Source organism: Sceloporus occidentalis, unplaced genomic scaffold, assembly GCF_023333645.1.
Source record: "Sceloporus occidentalis isolate IW3139 unplaced genomic scaffold, rSceOcc1.0.p SCAF_1, whole genome shotgun sequence".
In the NCBI taxonomy this organism is placed as follows: domain Eukaryota; kingdom Metazoa; phylum Chordata; class Lepidosauria; order Squamata; family Phrynosomatidae; genus Sceloporus; species Sceloporus occidentalis.
This window is the reverse complement of record NW_028316981.1, coordinates 9149790-9161789: the sequence shown is the minus strand read 5'-3', so window position 1 is coordinate 9161789 and position 12000 is coordinate 9149790. Positions and strand designations below refer to the sequence as shown.

General features: G+C 42.4%; 1 protein-coding gene and 1 pseudogene across 2 annotated transcripts in view; both read right to left on the bottom strand.

Annotated features, from left to right (window-relative positions):
- The window catches only part of LOC149320635 (uncharacterized), a 171939-nt pseudogene that overhangs the window by 63870 nt on the left and 96069 nt on the right, over positions 1–12000 (bottom strand). The window lies entirely within an intron of this gene.
- Positions 1–12000, bottom strand: part of LOC149320638 (uncharacterized) — a 30128-nt gene that overhangs the window by 3993 nt on the left and 14135 nt on the right. The gene's annotated exons all lie outside the window — the stretch shown is intronic.

Sequence of the window (12000 nt, the reverse complement as noted above, 5' to 3'; positions counted from 1 at the left end):
TAAAAAAAAAAAAACTTTAAAGCATCTATCTATGAAATTAAGGTGTAAATAATACCCAGCATATTAATGGCTTTATGACAACTTTGTCTGGAATTACAGCAGCTGGAGAAACTTTTCCAGATCATGCGAAACTTGGGCGGGTTACAGACCGCCGAAAAGTGGCGGCCTGCACCCGCCCCTTTCCCAGCCGGATCAGGGCCTCAGTGGCTAGAGCGGTAGCTGCTTAGGCCCTGATCTGCCGCTTTCCAGGCCGCGGGGAAGCGGCAAAAGGCCCCTTCCCCGCAGCCTGGAAAGGGGTGTCCTTGGGGCTTCAAGCCCCAAGGACACACCGCGGCGGCGGGGAGGAGGAGAAAGGAGCCACTTGGCCCGTTTGTGCTCTGCATTGCTGGGCACAGCCATCTGAAGGCTGTGCCCAGCGACACAAATGGCAAAAGGAGCTCTGTTTTGGAGCTCCTTTTGCGGCCGGGGAAAGGGTGCACTATGTGCCCTGGCGCGGCGTGACGATGTCATGTCCGCGACGCCCCATATAGAGGCGGCGCGAGCATGACGTCGTAATGGCAGCGGCCATGTGGAACGGCCACCGCCATTTTGTGCGCGCTCCGCATGTGCTAGAGTTGGGGGCGTCTGGAAAGGACTCCCCTTCTTAACCCTAGCACGTGCAAAGCGCGCACTTTTAGGCCCGTCTGTAACGGGCCTTGGACTGTTTTTGGCAGGTCTTCCAATATATCACTTTCCAATAATTAATGCTTTACCAAGTTACAGGAGATGTTTCTTTACAAGATGCTACTATTCAAATTGTTGAATTTCAAAATAGGCAAATCTTGATGGAAGACCACAATATTACAAAAACAAGAGACAGAATTTGGTGCAGAGGATTTGAAAAAGACTTCCTTCTCTTGTAAATCACATAGAAGCAATGTTAACAAATCAAAGACTACAGCTGAGTTGCAAAAGCTGCTTTTATTACTATTATTGATGATTTCTGCATGATACACATATACTTATCTTCTCAGAGACAAAAGTCAAGCATTTCCAAAATTCAAAGAGTACTTTAATTGAGTCTCTAAAAAATTGGCTACAAACTAAAGAATCTGCGCACAGACAACAGAACTGTATTTGTCAATGCTGAATTTGATTAATTTTTGAAACAACATGGCATTGAACATCAGACTACACAGGGTTCTTCTCCAGAGCAAAATGGCATGGTAGAGAGAAGGAACAGAACTCTCAAGGAGATGGCAGTAACCATGCTTTTGGAGGCTAATATGCCTAAGCACTGTTGGTCGGAAGCAATCATGGCTGTTACAAACCTGTGCAACAGATTGCCAACTAAATCCAAAGATGTAACCCCATTCCACTTGTGGCATGGAGTTAAACCAAAATTAAACCATCTGAAAGTTTTTGGAAGCAAAGTATTTACCCATATCACCAAACAGAAAAGAGGCAAACTTGATTGCAGAAGTGAAGAGGGAGTTTTCGTTGATTTATGCTAGAAATAGTTACAGAATTCTAAATCCAGACAGACACAAGAAAATTAGCAAGAGACCACAGCCCAAATCTAATTAAAACCAAGATGTTTATTAAGATTTCTTTGCAGAAGAAGACACCCACCAGCAACCAAAGCAAGTAGAGTTATTTAGTCCTTTAAAGGCCATGCATCCAGAAGGGGCTACACCTGCAGTGGGTCAGACTAATGATGAGGAAGCAGACAGTGTGCAAGAAGCAGAGCCAGCTATCCAAATCCTGGTGAGAAGGTCAGAACACTCCAATAAAGGTGTACTACCTGACAGAGTCTGTTATCAAACCACAAAGGAATTAATTCCAAAACCCTCTTATTGGAAGAAGATCAAGGGGATGCCAAAGACACATTCTGATAAGTGGGAGCAAGCTGCTAGTGAGATGCAATCTTTATATAAAAACAAGACTTCGACTTTGTCAGAACTACTAGAAGGACAAAGTGCAACCAGCTGTAGATGGGCCTTTACAACAAAGCTAGATGCAGAAGGGGAGGTTCAAAGATACAAAGCAAGACTTAATTGTTGCTAAAGCTTATACTCAAAAGTATGGTGAGGACTACAACAAAACCTTTGCTGGATTAGTCACTCATACAACCATCAGAACTCTCCTAACTGTTGCAGCTTACAAGAAAATGCATGTTCAACATCTGGATGTTTGTGCAGCTTTTCTGTATGGCAATCTCACTGAACAACTTTATATGGAACAACCTCCAGGATTCCAAATATCTGGCATGGAATATCTTGTATGGAAATAGAGAAGAGCATTTAAGGTTTAAACCAAGCTGCCAGAGCATGGAGTGAGAAACTGAACCAGCTTCTTATCAAATAAAGGTTCACTGTTGACAAATGTGTGTACAAGAGATACTGAAATAAAAAATGGACTTACACCACAAGTTATGTGGTGCACTGAGGACAAAGCAGATAGTGCAAAGATAATCCAGCATCTCATGAAAGAAATTGATATCAAAAATTTGGGAGATATCTTGCACTATCTTGGAGTGCAACTAGAAAGAGGCAGTGATGGAAGTTTCCTCCTGAATCAAAAACAGAAGATGATCGATGTTCTAGATTGTCTTCATCTGAAAGACACAAATGATATGCCAATTCCAATGGAAGTAGGATTCTTAAAAGACATTAAAAAATCCGAACCTTTGCAAAATGGAAATAAGTATAGGACTGAAGTTGGAAAACACCTATATTTTGCCACCTTCACTAAACGTGACATCGCAAATGCTGTTGGCATCCTATACAGAATGATTAACTCTCCTACAAAAAGAGATTTCATCACAGTTAATAGAGTTGACAGATATCTGCCAGATAAAAAAGAGAGATCAGATTTATCTGGCATGACTTCTTTCTCTGAAACCTATGTTAACTTTTGGTGATTATAGAATTGCTTTCTAGATGTTCACAGATTCTGTTTAATGATCTCCTCTAGAATCTTTCCTGGTATTGAATCATAGAATAATAGGGTTGGAAGAGACCGCAAGGGCCATCTAGTCCAACCCCCTGCCATGCAGGAAATCCAAATCAAATCATCCCCGACAGATGGCCATCTAGCCTCTGTTTAAAGACCTCCAAGGAAGGAGACTCCACTACACTCCGGGGGAGTGTGTTCCACTGCCAAACAGCCCTTACTGTCAGGAAGTTCCTCCTAATGTTGAGGTGGAATCTCTTTTCTTGTAGCTTGCATCCATTGCTCTGGGTCCTAATCTCTGGAGCAAGTGAAAACAAGTCAGCTCCCTCCTCAGTATGGCATCCCTTCAAGTATTTAAACAGGGCTATCATATCACCTCTTAACCTTCTCTTCTCCAGGCTAAACATCCCCAGCTCCTTAAGTCGTTCCTCATAGGACATGGTTTCTAGACCTTTCACCATTTTACTTGCCCTCCTTTGGACACATTCCAGTTTTTCAACATCCTTTTTGTACTGTGGCACCCAGAACTGGACACAATATTCCAGGTGGGGCCTGACCAAAGCAGAATAGAGTGGCACTATTACTTCCCTTGATCTAGATACGATACTTTTACTGATGCAGCCTAAAATTGCATTGGCCTTTTTAGCTGCCACATCACACTGTTGACTCATGTTCAGCTTGTGGTCTACTTGGACTCCCAGATCCCTTTCACATGTAGTCTCGTTCAGCCGTGTGTCTCCCATCCTATATCTGTGCATTTTATTTTTCCGCCCTAAGTGCATTACCTTGCATTTCTCCCTGTTGAAGTTCATTTTGTTCATTGTGACACAACTTTCTTGTTTATTCAGGTCATCTTGAATGTTGATCCTGTCCTCTGGAGTGTTAGCTACTCCTCCTAATTTGATGTCAGACTAACTGGACGATAATTGTTGGGATCCTCTTTTTTTCCCTTTTTGAAGATGGGGACTACATTTGCCCTCCTCCCGTTCACTGGGACTTTTTCTGTTCTCCAGTTCTCCAAGATTATTGCCAATGGTTCTGAGATTGCTCTTTCCAGTTCTTTTGATAACCTTGGATGTAATTCATCTGGTCCTGGAGACTATTCATTTATATTAACCTGGTATTTCTGTACTATCTCTTTACTTATTCTGTACAACATTTCCTCTATTCTGTCCTCTGCTCCATTTCCCTCAGGTTAACCACCCCTTTTGTGAGAAGACTGAGGCAAAGAAGGTGTTGAGTAGTTCTGCCGTTTCTCTGTCCCATTAGCATTTCCCCATCTGCGCAATGGCCCTACCATTTCCTTCTTCTTCCTTTGCTATGGTTCTTAACCTCTCTAGCAAGCCTGAGTTCATTCTGCGCTTTAGCTTTTCTGACTTTACCCCTACACAGGCTCGCTATTTGTTTGAATTCCTCTTCGGTGATTACCCCTTTTTTCCATTTCTTATACAAGTTCCTTTTAAAACTTAGCTCAGTTGAAAGTTCCTTAGGGGCTATACAGACAGGCAGCTAAAAGCCACCTGTCTTTTCCCCTTGTTGGTGCCGCGGCATCTGCATGGCCTGACACCGACACGCTCCCTAAAAAGAAGCTGCTCTAGGCAGCTTTTTAAAAAGGGTGTCACAATGGCACTAGTGTGCCATCATGATGCCTCTTCCAGTGAGCACTGTTTCTGCACTGCGATGCCTGTGCGTCATGGCATGCCCCATGTGGGTGGGGGCGCACCAAGATGGGCTGGGTGTGTTGCCCTAATTTCAGGCCTAGGCCCACGCAAAGCACCCATCTGTACCGGTCCATAGTCATCCATCCTGGTTTTTTGACACACTTCCCACTTTTCCTCTTGATTGGAACTTAAATTCATTCAGATTAACCAGGCATTCCTATACTACCTCTTTATTTATTCTGTGCTGCATTTCCCAACTCAGGCCTCTGCTACATTTTCCTCAGGTTGAGCACCCTTTTCCTTTTGTGACAAAACTGAGGCAAAGAAGGTGTTGAATAGTTCTGCCTTTTCTCTTTCACTCTATTACATTTTCTCCATCTTCTTCATGCAATGACTCTACCATTTTCGTTTTCGTCCTTCTGCTACGGACAAAAAGCCCTTTTATTGTTCTTAACTTCTCTAGCAAGCCTGAGCTCATTCTGCACTTTAGCTTTCCTGACTTTACCCCTATACTTGCTAGCTATTTGTTTGAATTCCTTTTTAGTAATTTTCCCCCTTTTCCATTTCTTATACATCTCCCTTTTAAAACTTAGTTCATTTGAAAGTTCTTTAGTCATCCAAACCAGTTTCTTGAGAGACCTCCCATTTTTGCTCCTCGTTGGAACAATTTGAGATTGTGCCTTCAGTATCTCCCTTTTGAGAAACTCCCATCCATCCTGAACTTCCTTCTCTTTTAGTATTCCTGACCACAGGATCACGCCCAGTATTTCCCTAAGTTTACTGAAATCAGCTCTCCTAAAGTTTAGAATGTGCGTCTGACTATGCATAGCTTCTCCTTTCCACTGTATAACAAATTCCAGGAGAACATGATTCTTCCTTATTGTTCGTCCCGCACACTAAGTCCTCTGGAAAAAATTTACTACAGCCAAAAAAATCTAGGCTAACATCAGTTTCCCAGAGGGCCTTTTCTACTACTGCTCCTAAACTATGGAACGACCTGCCGGAGGAGATCCATCATATTTCCATTCTGACAGCTTTTAAGAAAGCACTCAAGATGGATCTCTTCCGGCAGGCCTTTCCAACTTAGGCCCGTTACAAACGGGCCTTTGCGGCGCCCTATCACGTGCTAGGGGTTGGCCGAGGGCCTAGCGTCCATACCGGCCTCACCCCTAGCATGTAACAGGGGCGTAATAATGGCGGCGGCGCCTTATACACACGGGTGCCGCCATTTTGACATGCGGACGCATAGCGTCCGCACATCGCGCCCTGGATGTGATGCCGCGAGTGCGTGAGTAGTGCCTCGCGGCATCCCATCCAGGGTGCAAGAAGAAGCGCCATTTTGGCGCTTCTTCTTCACTGCGTGCGGGAACCCACCTTAGTCACCCTCCCCAGATATAGAGATATTTGTCCCCTCATCTGTCTATTCTTCCCCGCGTATCTTTTTGTTTAATGTTTTTAATGGTTTTATGCTATTACTGTTTAATTCTGTTTTAGTACTGGGAATTGAGGGGGAGGCTTAGGGTTTGATTTTTTTTAACTCTATTGTAATTTGATGTATTTTACTGTTGTAACCCACCCGGATTTTTCGTGATTGGGCGGGCTAGAAATAAATAAATAAATAATAATAATAATAATAACAACAATTATTATTATTATACGATCATTCCCACCTAAGGATCCCACCTCTTGCACCCCAGGTCATGCCTGTTGGTTAGAATCAGATCTAAAATAGTGGATCCTCTTGTTGCCTCTTCCACCTTTTGGACAATGAAATTGTCTTCAAGGCAAGGGAAGACTTTGCTAGACTTTAAAGTTTTGGCTCCCAGTGAAAAGCCACTCAAGAAGAACACTGATACTGCATTTCATAAAGTGCAAGAAATGTGTCAGAATGGACTTGTCCAACTGGTATTCTGCAACACTGAGGTGATGCTTGCAGACATCTTCACTAAACCTTTGCTAAGAGATCGATTCCAGAGTCTGCGTGAAGGAATGAACATTCTCAATGTAAGACCAAGAGATTGAGAAGGGGATTGTTTGAAAATTTATGTTTGCATTCTCCTGTCCCTTCTTAGTTAGACAGGGATGCCCTTCCTCTCTCATTCTATCTATCATGTGAGTCCTGTCTCTCAATCTTAAGAAGCAGTTTAACAGCTCTCTCTGAAGATTCTAAATTGCTTCAAAGCAGTCATAGTCTCTTCCTGCTATGTGAAAGATGGTGGAATTTATTTCTCCTTACCCAAACCATCACCAGTTAGATTAGGTTTTAGTTCTTTTAGGTAAATATTTATTAAAGCCGCTATTGTTTGTTTTTTAAAACACAAACTACATGTTTGTCATTCTTTGAGTTAGCCTTTATTCTTTAGGAAAGCATATTAAAATATTTCTTGCTGCTCTGATGATGAAAACTGAGCTCTAACAAGCTTAACTTTCATACCTGCATATTTTTGTTTCTCTTTAAAAAGGTTAACACTTTGGAAAACACAAATTGCACCCCACATTTTTATCTACTGAAGCATAAGTCTGAGGTGTTTGCAATAGTTAAGTAATGCATGGTTTGTGCTGAGCGGCAATTTGAGAAAAAAGTGGCCAACATCCAGAATGATATGGGTAGCGAATTCCTTTCTACTTAATTTAAGCAATGGCTTGAGAACAAAGGGATTGAGCAAAGGCTGATAAACCCAGGCTCCCCCTAGGAGGCAGGGGCAGTGGAAAGGAAAAAGGACATCCTGCAACGGATCATGCGTTGCCTGTTACCTGATGCAGACATGAACATTCGTTACTGGGCAAAGGCTGTGCTGAGGGCAAATTATAGTGTAAAAAGGTTGTGGACATCTGCAGTAGAAAACACACCTTATTTTATGTTGTTTAATCACCAGCCAATTTTGAAGCGCATGAGACTATTTGGGAGTTATGCATGGGTTAACATTCCAAAGGTGCAGAAAAGGAAGGGACAGGCTCTAGCAAAGAAACTTAGGTTTCTGAGCTATATTGCCACAGGTTACAGTTTCCTAGCTCCCAACAACAGAGTGGTAATCTCCCAAAATACAGAATTTATTAAATCTTCATGGGAGAAAATACATGAAAAGAAGGAGGTATTTCTATCTGGGCAAAGTAAAAAGGTAAAGACAGAAAATTTTTTACATAATGGAGCAGAAGGAGTGAAAAGTGATGCAGCAGCTCCATCTATAGTGCAAGGTGGAGCACAACACACAAAGGTGGAAAAGGAGGGGTTGAGAAGCCCACAAAGGAATGAAAGGAGCCCAGTTGTTCTGAGATGCTCAGAAAGAGAGAATAAAGGCAAACATTGAGAAAAATTCAATTTGCATAATTTGGCAAGGGTTTGCAATGTGTCATTTGAACCAGAGAAACACTAGTATATTCTGTTACTGCCACAAACAGAGAAGGAGAAATGGGAAAGTGCCATGCAGGAGGAAATCAAATCCATTAGACTACATTACATGTAGAAGGTATTGTTTTGTCCTCCTTGCAATGTAAAGGCAACTGGTTGACGGTGGGTGTTTAAAACCACAAAGGAAAATGATGGAACAATGAGATACACAGCCAGGCTCAGAACCCAATAATCTCAAACATTGTCTGCAGTTCTTGCAAATATAATAGGAGGGGTTTGTCACACTGTTGTGATATGAAGTATTATATCTACAGAATGGCAAAGTCAGTATGTGTGTGTATGTGTGACAAAGATCTGGACATCTGATGATTCTGTCCTTGATGATAGCAGAGGAGCCAGACTACGGATGTGCATTGGGACAACACCTGGAGCACATCAAGGGTAATGAGCATGATTCTTAGATTATTTACTTAGTAGCTGGATTGCTGGATTTTAGGAAAAAATTATAACACTGTATCTCATGAATAGAGAGCCAGTGTCATATAGTGGTTTGAGCACTGGACTATGTCTCTGGAGACCAGGGTTCAAATACCTGCTCAGCCATGAAAATCCATTGAGTGACCTTGGGCAAGTCATACTCTCTCAGCCTCAGAGGATGTCAATGGCAAACCCCCTCTGAAGAAACTGATGGCTAGTAATAAATTTGAGGTAGGCCAACTACTGGTGCAGTCTGGAGGAAAATTACCCAGCTACAGCCAAAAACGATATTCACACCAAAGTACAAACTTAGTCCACACAAACTCAAAGCAGAAAAGCTCCAGCCATAGCTCACAGCCAACCAAACATTTCCAACTGCCAAGATAACTCTGGGGCATACAGACTGGCAAGAAACACTGGCATCGGGGTGGAGTAGGTGCATGGTGACCATTCCACCTGACTCTGCCCCAATGCCAGCATCACACCACCCGCCCAACTAGACGGCAGGCGGCATCACGCAATTTCTGCGGCGCAGCATTTAAACACACTGCGCTGAACAAACAACAAAAAGCTGTTGTCACAATAGCGAACACAACTTTTTGCCAGCTTCAAAAGGAGCAGTTTTTACCACTTCTTTTGGAGCCAGCAAAATGCCAGATCAGGGCTGCAGTACACAGTTGCTACAGCCCTGATCCAGTGTTCAAAGGGATGGTGGTAAGTCGCTCCTTTGGGGCTGTCTGCTTCACCCCTCTGTCAATCAAAATTATTTTTCTGTTGTCTAGTCATATTACACCAACAATCCCCTTCAAAATATTTTGATATCACATCTTATTTACATTATACATCATAGGAAACACAAATACATAGTTTACATACCATTACATTTTTAGTATGTTCAGTTCAGTGCAGTTTTCACTAAACCAAGCATGGTCACCATTTCCTCATGCTTTTGTATAGGTAATGAGCTTTGGTGAATATGCCAGTCATGTTTCTCTCAGATGCACAGTGCTCAAGTCTTGTGACACTTTCATATACCATTCGTCTGACGTTTGTATACCTGACACCTATGTACTTTGCCCTGCTCTTTAGGTTCTCAGCCTCTATCATAGCAATGCATACCTGAGAATCTTCATGCAACTTGATGCACTTCACACTTTTCTCCTAGGTCCTGCAACAACTGTCTAAACTGCTCTGCCTCACCAGCTAATTCTGACAGAACTACAAACTCTGCCTCTGCAGTGGAAAGTGCCACACTAGTCTGCTTCCTACACCTCCATACTACTACATTATCAGCATGTTTGACTACCATTCCACTAATGGATTTCCTGTCACCTTCCTCTGCAAAAGAGCTGTCTGCACAACACTCCAGTTCAGCATCACTCTTTGCAATCTTAAGGCACAGCTCCCGTGTACCCTTCAGGTAGTGCCCTATTCTTTTCAGTTTTGTCCAGTCACTCAGACTGGGATTTGACTACTTAATAAAACAACTGCAAAGTTAATATCTGGCCCTATGTGATTTGCAATGAACCCAACAATATAGCTCTGGTTTGGCAAACAAAGCATCAGATTCTGTCTTCACAAAAACCGTTGTCATGGGTGTCTTTATAATATTTGTGTCAGCCAATCCACATTTGACTACTACCTGGTCAATTTTCATCCTTTGGGTCAAAAACATCTCACCACTCTGAGTTCTTTCCACTTCTATACCTAGAAAGTGCTTAAAACAACCCAAACCTTTCAACTTGAACTTGCTTCCCACTTGTGCCTTCACAGTACTGAGCACATCTAGGCTTTCTGCTGCTATTGCCAGGTCATCTACATAAATCATGAGTATTATCAATTCTTTACCAACTCCTCTGACCCCGTCAAGGTAGACATGGTGTTTTGACTCGTTCAGACTCAAAACACTCCATCTACCTTTCAACAATTAGTAGATAGTTTAGGAGATAGGGTTTTAGAGAAACAAGTCATGCCAGACAAATTTGATCTCTCTTTTTGATAAAATTAGCAGCTTGATAGAGATGGGGAATGCTGTGGATATAACATATCTTGATTTCAGTAAGGCCTTTGACAAGGTTCCCCATGGCATTCTGGCAAACAAGCTAGTAAAATGTAGTCTATAATGTGGTCTAGACAAGGTAACTGCTACATGGATTTGTAATTGGCTGAATGGATGAACCCCAAAGGTGCTCAACAATGATTCCTTTTCATCCTGGAGAAAAGTGACCAGTGGGGTGCCACAGGGTTCTGTCTTGGACCCAGTGCCACATCTTTATCCAGGATGAAAGAATAGGGGGCATACATATCAAATTTGTAGATGACACTAAATTAGGAGGAGTAGCTAATAGCCTCAGTAGATTAGAAAGCTGGGCCAAAGCTAACAAAATCAATTTCAGCAGTGAGAAATGAAAGGGATCTAGGAGTCCTAGTAGACCACAAGTTGAGCATGAGTCAACAGTGCGATGCAGCAGCTAAAAAGGCCAATGCGATTTTAGAAGAGAAGGTTAAGAGGTGATATGATAGGCCTATTTAAATATTTGAAGGGATATCATACTGAGGAGGAAGCAAGCTTGTTTTCTGCTGCTCCAGAGAACAGGACCCGGAACAATGGATGCAAGCTACAGCAAACGAGTATCTACCTCAATATCAGGAGGAATTTCTTGACAATAAGAGCTGTTCGACAGTGGTAGACACTCCCTCAGAAAGTGGTGGAGTCTCCTTCCTTGGAGATCTTTAAACACAGGCTGGATGGCCATCTGTCGGGTATGCTTTGATCAAGAGTTCCTGCATGGCAGGGTGTTGGACTAGATGGCCATTGTGGTCTCTTCCAACTGTATGATTCTATGATCCTCTGATTCCAGAACAGGGGTAGGCAACCTGCGGCCCAGCAAGGCCTTGGGACCGGCCCCAGCCTGGTCCTGCTGGGGAGCCTTTGGCCTCTCGCGTGAAGGCATGGGGCCTTTGGCCTATCAGGAGGAGGCGGGCAAGGGGGGCAATTGTCTATAGAAGCCTCCGAAACATGCATTTACATTAACATTTTTTTAAAAATCAGCAAATTTTTTTGCGTGTCCTCCATTTTGCAAAAAGTGTTCTCCATTTGAAAATTTTGTCCTACATTTGTCCCGGTTTATTTATTTAATTAATTTTTTAAAAAATTATTTAATTATTTGGTTTTTTTGCTTCAGCCCCCCAGTTGTCTGAGGGACAGCAACCTGGCCCCCGGCTCAAAAAGGTTGCCTACCCCTGTTCTAGAATATTAAGTAGACAAGGTGAGTTTTCGGTCGCCTATATTGAAGGCATTGGCATTTATTGCCAAACCTGGAAGGACAACATGAAGAACTTGAAGTAAGTGCTTGAGGGAATTAGGATGACTGGTTTTACAATTAAAGTTCCAAAATGTCATGTGGGAAAGACAGAAATTATGAAAGGTTTAAGGTGGTGGGCACTGATGGTTTGTTTATTTGTTTATTCTATTTTTATCTCGCCTTTCTCCCAAAGTGGGACCCAAGGCAGCTAACAACATATATAAAACACAATTAAAATTATACAATTAAAATTGTAAAAAAAAAATTACAAATA